Raw genomic sequence first — 13,395 nt, forward strand, 5'->3', positions numbered from 1 at the left:
GGATTGACATGGACTGGACGAGACCTAGGTAGACTTCAAGCGGTCCCCCGTTTGTGCCAGTGAGATCACGCTGCCGCCTGTGCGACCTAGAGAGCCTCTAGGCGCAGCTGGGAGTAGTACGAGATCATCACACGGGGTATAATTTCTAGGGTTCGATCGATTGAGGATTTATGTATTATTTATACCAATTGGATCATTTTGTGAAATTCATAGGATACACCTTGCAGCTTCAACAACTTCACTGAAGACAAGATGGGCCTATTAGAACATCTACACCTGCAGAACAAGAAGTTGAAGGAAGATATAAAAAAATCTGCAACAAAATGAGAGTACTTAAGAAAATAAGATGTAGCTAGAGTTCCAAGTGGCTGATATTATGCATGAACATTAGATGAAGGCGGACGCAGATAAGACAAAGATGAAGATGAAGAAAATATAAAAATATGTTCTTGAGAAAGAAACATATTTGCGACATGAAATAGTTTTCATTGTACTTCTAGTAGCGATTGCAATCGCATATTTAGGATAATGTAAATGCATATTTTACATAGGCTTAAAAATTTCGGTTTCAGCGAAACATTAAATATGCGCATAGATCATGGAGATATACACGCAATTTTTTCCTAAATTTTTAACAATTTGAAATTTGGTTTTTTAATAAAGGGAGCATATGCACCTAGATCAAAAGTGTGTTTCCGTTGTTGAACCAAGATTTTTTTTCAGTTTTTCTTAGGAGATACTACCTTCGCTTCAAAATATCAGCATGCGTCTTAGCGCGTTTATTTTTGGTATAAAATGTCACGGGTTCCATACCTCCCGTAGGTAAGGTTAGCTTAAGAACTGGAAGTTGTGAGATGGAAAGGAAACCAAGAAAAAACCACTTTAATGACTCTTAAATTAATTGACTAATGAAATTCAAAGTATTTAGATATTTTACTAGCTTGGTCTAGGAAAAGATTTTCAAGAAAACCCGCTCGTTTGAAAGCATCTATAGGCCGTACGTATTTCTGGCATGCTCAAGACCAGGTGACACAGACACATACGAATATGCTTCCGCACTGGTAGGAAAGTGAAACTAGCTTTCTAAAAAGATTTATATTTTGAACGGAGGTAATATGTCCCATATATATTAGAGTTTGGCAGAGGGCTCCAAATTTTGCCGACTACCCTCAAACATCAGAACTAAAGAATCACATGTTTCTTTGTTTTTTGCTGCCGATGGTGGGCCGTATTTTATAGATGTAGTAGAATACTTGTGTTTTCTATGCAAGCGAATTTTTCACATGCTGCATATTCACAGCGCACGGAGAAAAAAAAGGTAGAGCCACGCATGCTTGTGCTTTTTTTGTCGGGCATCAGGCCAAGCCAAAAAAGCCCGCTACTAAGTACCTAGGCCCAAGTCTGGCATATGCATCATTTTGATGCAGAGGCTGGGGCAAAATCTCCATTTCGAAAAAAGCACTCAGGCCCATTCATGGATCCTAAAACTATGGCCCAAGCCCACCCCAAGCATGCAAAAAGCCCATCAAGCCTTAGGTTGGGCCACTTAGTTAAATTGTTGAATGCAAAGCCCAAACCTGGCCCGGTTGTCGGCTCTAAACATCCAGCCCAAACCTGGCCCACAAGTGTAATCAGGTCTAGCCCAGTCCGAGTTTTTGATCCGGGCCGGGCTGCTCATGCCCAGCTATAGAGTCGTGGTAACCCATATGCGCTGAACTAGTCTTCTTTAATATGTGCGAGAGAAACACAACTTGAACTTGTTTGAATTATATAATACATATAGAAATAAAATCTATCATATTAATCACCGGAACTCTCAAGTTGTAGCCAATATATTCCCGACAACAAAAAAAACTTGCAACTTGCACAGCTTGGTGCCAAAAAGATCGACGCATAACTAATCCCATAGATTACCCGCCACACTATAAACAACATTTTTTAGATAAAACGCTATAAACAACATGTCCATTCCCCCACATTTTCCCTTCTTTCCTGGCTTTTGTACCGTTCTCGGCTCACGATGCTAACTAGACCATGCACGCACACTGCTAACGTCGACATCATGTTCACTTTCAGTCTTCCAACCTTTTCCTCTTGACCATCTACCCAAACAAGTTGTATCATATCCAAGTATATATCCAACAAAGCTGACATATGCTTTCATAAAAATAGCAGGGCGGTATTGTCTTTTGTCTAAAAAAGTATGCAATAAAACTTCCATCCGCCCATTTCCAACTTGCAAAATGGAAGATTCCAAGCAGCAGAGAGGCAACAACGGATGTTCTCTCCGGGCAACGAGTTAGGCATGAGCTAGCTGAGGACAGCACGACCAGTCAGCCTACATGGGTATGCATGCCGTGATGTGATAAGAACAGGAGCAGGAGGACGCAGGATCAACCAACAACCAGTGATAGCTTATCATTTTTGGCCGTGTTCACCTGATCTTATCGGCGGCGGTAGGCGCCAGCTATGAATGAACAGAGACATAACCGTATACAAAGGCAGGCGGCAACGACGAGAAAGGAGAGCTGTCATTTGACTTATGCAAGCTGCATGCAAGAGACCTGAGCTCTCTGATAACTTGGTATTTTCTGAACTAAAGTATTTCCAATATCTTGGTAACAGATACTAGTGACACAATTTTTCTTCTTTATCAGTTCTACTCCTCTATTCTACGAAAGTTGTTAAAAATTTGTCTAGATTTGAATGTATCTAGACACTAAATAGATATAGACACATCTAATTTTTTTGATAAATCTCAGACAACTTTTATTAGATGGAGGGGGTAAAAGAAAGAGGATCGTACCTTTTTCTCCAGTACTTCAAAAAAATTCACATTTTTTGGTGAATACTTCAGTTTTGAAACCATTTAATACTTCAGTATATTCTGAAACCGAATTATTCTCTGAATACTATTGATGCCAAACGGGGACCTAATCCACATTTCTGCTGCATACTACTGCATCACGGTGCATGCGTCAGCAACGTCACACGTATCGTCTCCCTCATGCCGGTGAAGTTATTGCCGTGGTGCTGTATGTGAACCATGTTTTCGCAGTTCGATCAGATATTGTACGACGATGTTACACGTCCGAGCCGACTGTTGTCTGATTGTACTTATATAACAAGTTGGTGTATGGAATATAGTACAGTACCTGTTCAGCCTGGATTTGGATGTTCACGGTTCAGCTGACTTCTACACCATACGCGCCGCCTGCCCGTGTCGTGAGCTGTGTCGTAAATAGGTAAGGGTCTTAGCTAGAATTCGTACGTACGTACATGCATATACTATTGCTGAGATTACCTAACGGATAGGTACGTCGTACGTGTGCGGTGAATCGGCATCTGGGAGCATATTCTTATACCGGTAGAACTGTGCAGCAGTGATACGACCAACCAAACAGCCCCAAGTCGAGTCAACCTTAATAAGGGGAGAAAAACAATATCGATTTCAATGCTTTTTGGCCTTTTATTTTTACGCTATCATAGGAAGCTCGGACGAATGTTATAACTCAGCATAGTAGAACCGTGATAAAAGAACTGCTTCAGATGGGTGGTAGAACTACTTGAGAGATCCCCGCTCCCGTCCCCGTGCGGCTGAGCCGAGCTGCACCGGGGCGCCCCAGATCCGGAGAGAGGCCGGCTTCCCCGTCTCCCCCGCCCTCGCCGCCACCGGTGGGCGTCGTCGGGCAAAGCCCTGGCGGCGCGGTGGCGGCAGGGCGCCCTCCGGTGCGCGGGATCTGGGCGGCCCGGCTCCGGCGTCCTTCTCCGGCGGTTGCGGCTGGCGGCGGCGGAAGGGGCGGCGTGGCTGCTGCGCGCAGTGGCTGCTGCGCGTGGTGCCTCTTCCGACGGCTTTCCTCCGTAGAGGGTGGTGGTTGGTTCCGGGCGGCGGCCCGCGGTGGTTTTTGGCGGTGGCGGCCGGCGTGGCCGCGTCGGGCGGCGCGTCGGGCGGTGTTGGAGGTCCTGCTGCTGCCCTCAATCTTCTCCCAAGCCGGCATGCTTGGAGGATCCCTTGAAGACCAGGCGCGCTCGATCTTGAGCGGCCTGCCTCTCTATGCCGGCATTTGGGAGGGATGTTGTGCAGTGCTCCTGCCAGCATGGTGCTGGGCGGAGCTGTCGTCTCCGTTGTGGTTTGCCTCCACATGGTGTGGTGCTTCCGGTTCGGGTCGACGAGTTCTCCAATTCTGGCGGTCCGGTGGTGGTCGGCTTTTGGTCGTCTTGGCGGCAGTATATGCTGGCCACTGCTGGTTGGTGTTGTGGCTGCGAGGGTCGCCTCCTCTTTACTCAGCCATCAACCTGCAGCGGTTCGCCGCTGGGGTTGGCGGGTGCCGTGGTTTCGCAGTGGCGGCCATGGTGGTGACGCGCTCCCCACACGGGGGGTTGTCGTGGCTGGGTGTTGAGCCCCTCTGTCTTGCCATCAGTGGCAGAGGACGCTGCTCCTATCTGTACTGGTGTGCCCCATGGTGATGCAGATGGCGGTTATGGGTGCGGTCTCCTCTCCGATGCGAGGTGAGCCGTGGCAGTGGTGGTGGCGGCTTCTTCTTGCCGGTTGCTGGGCTCCAGTGTCGGGTCCTTGTTGGAGCTCTTTGGCGTGTCAAGGGTGCTCCATCTGCGAGTGCTCAATGGGCGTGTCTCTGCTTTGTGATGCCTTTCGACTCCAGCTGGTGGCACACAGGCGTCGTGGCGTCGTCTCAGCCACGTGCGACCTTTCGGCGACACCCTCGACACAGGTGGTGTCGGTGCGTAGTGTGGTCTCGGATGCGCGTGGCCCTTCGATTACGTCGATGGTGCAGGTGTCGTTGCTCGGGTCTCGGCGGATCAAAGCCGTTCGATTACTCCAGTGGAGCCTCGAGCTGGGTTGTCCCTCTGGTGTGTCCTCGGGACTCTTCCTTGTGATCGCTGTGCTTGGGTCGCGATGAGTATTCTCATCGGCCAACTGCCCCCTAGTTTTGTGGGGTGACCACTTTTCTCTCCTCGGTCTTGTGTGTTGTCGGTGTGTGTTTTTCTTTTTCTTCTCCTCTCTTGTAACCCCCGTGTACTCTGGTTCATTTGAACCTATCTTGTAGAGGCTGAAAAGGTTTATAGGCAACTTGACTGAATATATGTTCAGGCTGGCTCACGCCCGCCGTAGTTACAGTCAAAAAAAAAGGAAGCTCGGACCTTAGACAAATAGTTCTCTCTGCGTGGTAACATGGGCTAATCGCAGGGAGACGGAAACATATAAAAATCGATCAAATTCTAGCAAGTGTAGAATGCGAACAGTGAGGATATGCCGCACCGGGAACGTATCAGGTGGAAACGACACGCTTCCTGAAAATCTAAAAATATGTACGAAAACTGTTGGATCTTGTACCAGCGATCAGATCGCTGAACTCAATCCCACCTCCACTCATTTTTTAAAACAAGCAATACCAATCTAGTGCTCAATATATGAGTTAATTGCACCCGGGGTACACAAAGTTGTCCACCCCGTGCATTTTCATACAAATAGTTGCACATTGTGGTGGAGTGGTACAGCAAGTTGGTTTTTGGGTGCAATTTCATACAAAAGTGACAGCAGGATGCCACGCTGTTAATTTTTTATAGCAGAAAACTCCCTAGAAAACCTGAAATATGCCAAATGGTCCTTGTTTTGTACAGACCCTGCAAATTTACGAAAGGCACCCGTACTGAACGATGCATAAATCCCGATCTCCTTCCTTCTATCTGTAGCGTTTTTGGCCTGAGTTAATTTCCGTGGCCGGCGGCGGGTGGATTGAGCTGGGCCGGCGGTTGGATCGGATCGGTGAGGATGGCCGACGATCCTCACCTGCGCCTGCACGGGGAAGACCCTCCTTCTTACGGTATGTGTTCTCGTCCTTCTCGCCAGTGGTTTTCGTGCTCACGTTCGGCGCGGAGGACGGCGACGTTGTTTTCGTTCATGGCTGCCGTGGAGTGCTTGTTCGTCGATAATGATTCGATTTTGATGGTCGGAGATGGTATTGGGATGGTATTGGCCGCGTTTCGTATGCGATTGTGGCGAATTGTAGCATGCCCTATTTCGAGTGCGTGGTCGTCCGACGAACAGTTGTAAATCCACCTAAATTGGTTCTATTTTCAGTTGTTTGACGTTTGTGGTAATCTGGAGATGAAGTAGAAGAAGTAGTTTAGGTTAGATCTTCTTCTTGTAGTGTTCGCGATGATGCCCTGTTTCATGTGACTTAACTGAATATCAGGAAGCAAAGTGTGCACTTTTAACTGAATTGTTTGCAGTAACTGTGCCCTGTTTCATGTGACTTAACCGAATTTTGTTTGCAGCAAAGTGTGCCCTTTAACTGAATTTTTTTTAAGTAACTGTGCCCTGTTTGATGTGACTTAACTGAATTTTGTTTGCAGCAAAGTGTGCCCTTTAACTGAATTTTGTTTGCAGTAACCGTGCCCTGTTTGATATGACTTAACTGAATATCAGGAAGCAAAGTGTGCACTTTTAACTGAATTTTGTTTGCAGCCTGTTTGATGTGACTTAACTGAATTTTCTTTAAAGCAAAGTGTGCCCTTTAACTCAGTTTAATCGAATTTTTAATGTACTGTCATTTAGATGATCCGGACAAGTTCACAGTGAGAATGGAGCACAATGGATTTTTTTGTGGATTGAAAGAGAACCTGGCATACATTAGTGGTACCTGTGATTTTTGGGACAATTGCAGCAGAGACACTTTCTCACTTATCTGGATTCATGATTTCATCACATTCTTTGGTCATGAGATAAACGAGAGACTAAATGTGTATTGGTGTTTGCCTGACAAAGGTCTGTTGGATGGTTTGTTCTGCATTGAGAATGATGCTCATATATTAGCAATGACGAAGCGAATGCAGTACACAAGACTTTGACCATTATGATTGATCATACCAATTTCCTGAAAGGTCTTAGAGATGATGTGTTGATAAATGGAGTTCCACAACTACCACCTATTGTCAGCCCTAAGAAAGTGCCAACCATTGCTAGAACTGGCACTTCTACAGAGGAGATGCAGTGGGAGGATTATGAAGGAGAAGGAGATGGAGACACTGATTCTGAATTCTATGATAGTGACTACGATGCAGAAGATGGAGATGATGACATATTTTATTCATATGTTGATGAGGATGTCAATGACAATAATGCACACACTAAGATAGTGGAGCAAGAGGATGATGCTGGGCTAGAGCATGAGGATTTGGAGTTGACAAAGGAGCAACATATGGAGTTGAAATACAAATTCAGCACATTTAATGCAGAAGTGGATATGGAAAGTCCTGCATTCAAGGTTGGGATGATTTTCTCTTGTATGAAGGAATTCAGAAGTGCTTTGACCGCATATAGTATTAAGGAAAGAGTGAAGATTAACAAGGTAAGAAATGAATCCACAAGGCTGGATGGTTACTGCAATTGGGAAGGATGTCCATGGTTCATAAAGGTTGCAAAGGATACAAGGAAAGGAGGAGCAATTGTTGTCAAGAAATTTCATGGAGAGCATAGATGTGAGAGATACTGGGATCTAAAAGTCTTGACAACTCCTTTTCTATGTCAATATTTCATAGATGAATTCAGAGATAATCAAAAGATGGACCTAAAAACCTTTGCAGCAAAAATCACTAGAAAGTTTAACATGTGCCCTAACAGATTCAAGCTTGGAAGAGCAAGGAAAGAGGCACTCAACATAATACATGGCAGTGAGGCAGAACAATTCAGCTTATTGTGGGATTATGGGCAAGAGTTGAGGAGATCCAATCCAGGATCAAAATTTTTCCTAAGCACAAATAAAGTGAAAGGGCCAGCAGATTTAGTTCCTAAGGAACACTTGGCGACCTTGTACTGGTCATATGACGGATGCAAGAGGGGATTCCTAAAAGGATGTAGGCCTCTGATTTGTCTTGATGGATGCCACATAAAGACTAGGTACAAGGGTCAATTGCTTACTGCTGTGAAGAGTGTGTTCCCGGATGCAGAGCATAGACACTGTGTCAGGCATTTGTACCAGAATTTCCACAAAAAACATAAGGGGGAAACATTGAAAAATGATCTATGGGCTATTGCAAGGTCTACTAACATTCCCACTTGGCAGAGAAATATGGACAAAATGAAGGAAGACAACCAAGAAGCATTTGATTGGGTTGAGGAACTGGCACCAAATACTTGGATCAAAGCATTTTTCTCTGATTTCCCTAAGTGTGACATGTTGCTGAACAATCACTCCGAGGTGTTCAACAGGTATAGTTGCTTGTTCCACTCTGATGCCACATGCTACAACTAAATTGATTTTGTGTATTTACTCTGCTTGCACAACTGATATATTTCTTTATTTTCCAGTTATATTCTTGAGGCAAGGGAAATGCCAATGTTGTCTATGCTTGAGACTATATTCTACAAGATATTGCATAGGAATGCAACCAAGCTAGAAGAATGTGAAAGCTGGACTGGAACTATTTGTCCCAAGATAAAGAAAAAGTTAGACAAGCAAATTGAATTAGCAAAGCTTTGTACAGTGAAATGTGCAGCTGGAGGCATCTACCAAGTTTGGTCTGGAGAATATGAGAGAGTGTACAATGTGGATTTGAAAGCAAGAACATGTGACTGTCACAGGTGGCAGTTGACAGGCATACCATGCCATCATGTCATAGCTTGTTGTCGAAATGATAGAATTGATCCAGTGAGATTAGTCCACAATTGCTACTCTATTGAGACATACAAAAAGGCCTACAGTTACCACTTGGTTCCATTAAGAGCTAGGTGTTTCTGGCAGAAGATGGAGGCAGCCCCTGTGCATCCCCCTTTATACAACAAAGTAATGGGCAGGCCTAAAAAGAATAGGAAGAAAACACCAGAAGAAAAGGAGAAGGAAGGAGCAAAGTATGTAACAAGAGCTGGCTTGACAATGCACTGTGGAATTTGTGGGAAGGAAGACCACAACAAGAAAGGGCATGTCAAGTACATTGAGAGACAACAGATAGAACAAGAAGAACAAATTATGGAAGAAGAAGAAGAAGATGACCCAACCATTCTGGAAGTATGATACACATGCAAATTACTATTTAACTGCATGAATAATTGTATTTGGGCTAACAGATCTACATTTGTATTTTGGCAGCACATTATTCCACAACATACGCACCCCGCAAGTGATCCTAGCCACCAACCTGACATGATGGTACACATAATGGGACAAGAGGTATTTTCCTACCCTATAATATTGCCAGATATAAGTGAATTATTTAATAATTATTTGTATATTGAAGTATTCCACATAACTATGCAGGAAGCAGCACATTATAAAGCTGCAAGTGTTTATGAGCAATTGCCAGACATAAGTGACTTTGTAGCAGCTGAGAGGGATTCTATTCCTCTTGGCAATGTAAGGTTGACAACTGCACTAACAAGAGGTAGGGGAAATGCAACAGGAAAGGGGAAGAAAAGAACAACAAATGTTGATGAAGCTGAAACATCTACAAGAGGAAGAAGAGCAGCATCTGCTGGCACAGGAGGAGGAAGGAGAGGAGCATCTGCTGGCACAGGAGGAGGAAGGAGAGGAGCATCTGCTGGCACACAAGGAGGTAGGAGAGGAGCAACTGCTGGAACAGGAAGAGGAAGAAGAGGTGCATCTACTGGCATGGGAGGAAGCACAGGACCATCTGGTGGCACAGAAGGAAGAACAAGAGCATATGGCACAGGACCTGGCACTGCTTTCCATTTGTTGTTTGGTGATGAGGAGCAAGAGCAGATAGCAAGAAGGGTTGCACTGCCTGATCTCAATGAAAATGTGCAATTTGATGAGGTGCAAATTTCCCAAAATGCACCACACTGAACTTGCCCAAATTTGTAGTTCAATAATTCATAATGTTGTACTGGTACTTATTTTTCCTGGAATTATGCCATGAATCCTGGAATTATGCCAAGATAATTAGTCATACTGTATTATGCCAATTTGATTGACAAGTTTAAATTGCATTCTAGAATTATGTCATCCTGGAATTTTTCATACAAAGTGTATTACTTGCATTCTGGAATTTTCCTGTACAAAGTGTACAGACTGTATTATGCCAAGAACAACTCATTTTATTCCTCATTAGGTAGCTCTAGTGTAAGAATGAGAATAAAAGCCTGGCAAATTGCATCCTGACATAGAAAAGAACTCATTTTATTCCTCATCAGGTAGTTCAAGCAATACAACTTGTATTCATACATTACATCAATGAGTACAAACAAAGCAGCAAGAAAACAATCATGACAAGAGCATCTCTCCTATTCCTACACTTGAGTTGTGCCTTCATGATTTTCATGATTTTATTCTCATTCTTCAGTTGCCCAATTCTGCTCTCCAGTTCTTGCACTTGTACCCTCAAATTCATATTCTCCTCTGCAACAAATCTTGCTACACTTCTGGTACAATCACACATCTTCTTTTCCAAAGGCTTCTCTCTGAGCTCATCACTGCATTTTTTTACATATAAGAGAAAGTAAATCCAAATTAATCTTCACAGTAAAACCAGAGACAACAATTGATACGAAAATTGACAACAAAACTTCATAGTAAACTAACCTTGCGTCCGCAATGTGGGTCGAAGTACACCACGGCGGTCTCGATCCACTCGTCCGCGCTCCAGCCGCGCCGCCGACGGCTCCTGCATCCAGCCGAGGCTGCCGTCCTCCACCAGAGCCTTTCGGCGCCGATGGAGACGCCATCGCCCGGCCGCCTCCGCGCAGCTCGTCGTCGCCGGGGGACGCTCTTCGTCGCCGGCCGCCTCCGCGCAGCTCGTCGTCGCCGGCCGCCTCCGCGCAGCTCGTCGTCACCGGGGGACGCTCTTCATCGCCGACCGCCTCCGTGCAGCTCGTCGTCGCCGGGGGACGCTCGTCCTCGCCGGGGGCCTCCGCGCAGCTCGTCGTCGCCAGGGGACGCTCGTCGTCGCCGGGGGCTCTAGTGCTGGAGCCGGTGCCTCCGTGCCGCTCTCCTAGGGTCACCAGATGAGATAAGGCAAAAAATGGCTGACTCTGAACTCGTAGGGGTTTTTTAGCAAATCACTTTTCCGGCGTGGCAGGACAGATGTCACGTCTAGAGTGGTTTTGTATGAAACTGCACCTAAAAACCAACTTCTTGTACCACTCCACCACACTGTGCAACTATTTGTATGAAAATGCACGGGGTGGACAACTTTGTGTACCCCGGGTGCAATTAACTCTCAATATATCCAGTCTCCATTTTTCCAACCCACCTCCGGTTCTCCCCTGTTTCCGGCTATGCACGGAGGCGGTTCCAAACGACGAGCAGCGCCGCCTCTTCCAACAATCCCATTAGACTCTTCTCGCAGAAATTCCGGCTACCACTCGTCAATTTCTGTAGGATTAGTGGAGCAGATCCATCGGCAATTTGTTTTCTTGATTTTGGATTGGGAGCAAAGATTCACTTGTTCAGTGCGTGAAGAGAAGTTCATGTTCTAATTATTATGCTCTTAATGTATTCTAGTATCAATCTGCTAAATATTTCCTTATTTCCTTCCTTTTTTGCAATGCGATTCGCTAGCAAATTTTGGGATTTCTCTTCCGATCTAAATGATGGAATTGTTCAGATATGATTTTGTGTGCTCGTAATCTATCCTTAGTCATGAATGTTCAGATCTAATTCAGGTAATTAGCGGTGGAGCGGGATGGTGAATATACATGAGTTTTTCCAAACCTCAAGATCCATGAGTCTGCTCGTTTCGTTAGCTATCCAAATCAGGATGAAAATAGGTTTCTCCAACCCATCTCTGAGTTGTGAGGACTGAGGAAGGTCCAGGAATTACTCCACGGGAAAAGTAACAGGGGGTTTTCTACAAATGTGTGAGAGCTGGTTGGTGGTGGGATGAAGACTTCAATCTAGTCGTTCGTGCATGATCCAAGGGCTGAGGACACGATTTTGCGGATTTTCAGAACTTCTCCATTTTCACCTGATATGTCCCCGCACCGCACCTGTATCCGTATGAATAATTTATCTATGGTAGTGGATAACAGTGAGCATATACCGCACCTGTCTCCGGTGGAGAATGGATTTCTAACATCCGACTTCACTTAGAATGAGGTGTTCAAAGCCATCTCTTAAATGGAGCATAGCTAAATCACCTGGACCATATGGTTTCCCGGGTGCATTTTATTAAAAAAATTGTATGTTATTAAGATAGATTTGCCATTGTTCAAGTTGAAATTTGGTGTTATCACTCTTTTACCAAATTAGGAAAATGCGCTACAAATAGAACAATATAAACCTATATGTGTTCTTAATTTCATTTTCTTACTAAAGTAACCACTAATCGAATTACGAAGATTACTCGTAAGGTGATTAGACCCACTCAAACAGCTTTTATGTTTGGCAGACATGTTCAAGAAGGGGTAGTTGTCTTGCATGAAACCATTTATGATCTTCATAGAAATGAAATGGATGGTGTTATTTCTGAGATAGACTTTGAGAAAGCTTACGACAAAGTAAAATGGTTCTTCTTGCAACAAGTTATGTGCATGAAAAGTTTCAAATGAAAGTTATGTAAATGGATTGCGACCTTTGTGCAAGGAGGTAGTGTAAGAATTAGGGTCAATGATGATATTGACTACTATCTGCAAACTAGATTTTTTAAAAGAAAAGCCAATCCGATGCAGAGATATTGGCAATTCGCATTGCACGGTCAAAGGAGGATGGCAAGGTATGGGGCTCAACCCTCATTTAGTTGAGGGAGGGATTTTTGTTCTACAATATGTTGACGATACAATTTTTTCATGGAACATGATCTAGAGAAACATGTTAACATGAAACTAATATTGTGTATCTTTGAACAACTGTCTTGTTGGAGATATGCCCAAGAGGCAATAATAAAATGGTTATTATAATATATCTTTGTGTTTATGATAATGTTTACATACCATGCTATAATTGTATTAACCGAAACATTGATACATGTGTGTTATGTGAACAACAAGGAGTCCCTAGTAAGCCTCTTGTATAACTAGCTTGTTGATTAATAGATGATCATAGTTTCATGATCATGAACATTGGATGTTATTAATAACAAGGCTATGTCATTATGTGAATGATGTAATGGACACACCCAATTAAGCGTAGCATAAGATCACGTCATTAAGTTATTTGCTATAAGCTTTCGATACATAGTTACCTAGTCCTTATGACCATGAGATCATATAAATCACTTATACTAGAAAGGTACTTTGATTACATCAAACGCCACTGCGTAAATGGGTGGTTATAAAGGTGGGATTAAGTATCCGAAAGTATGAGTAGAGGCATATGGATCAACAATGGGATTTGTCCATCCCGATGACTGATAGATATACTCGGGCCCTCTCGGTGGAATGTCGTCTAATGTCTTGCAAGCATATGAATAAGTTCATAAGAG

Source organism: Lolium rigidum, chromosome 7, assembly GCF_022539505.1.
Source record: "Lolium rigidum isolate FL_2022 chromosome 7, APGP_CSIRO_Lrig_0.1, whole genome shotgun sequence".
NCBI lineage: Eukaryota > Viridiplantae > Streptophyta > Magnoliopsida > Poales > Poaceae > Lolium > Lolium rigidum.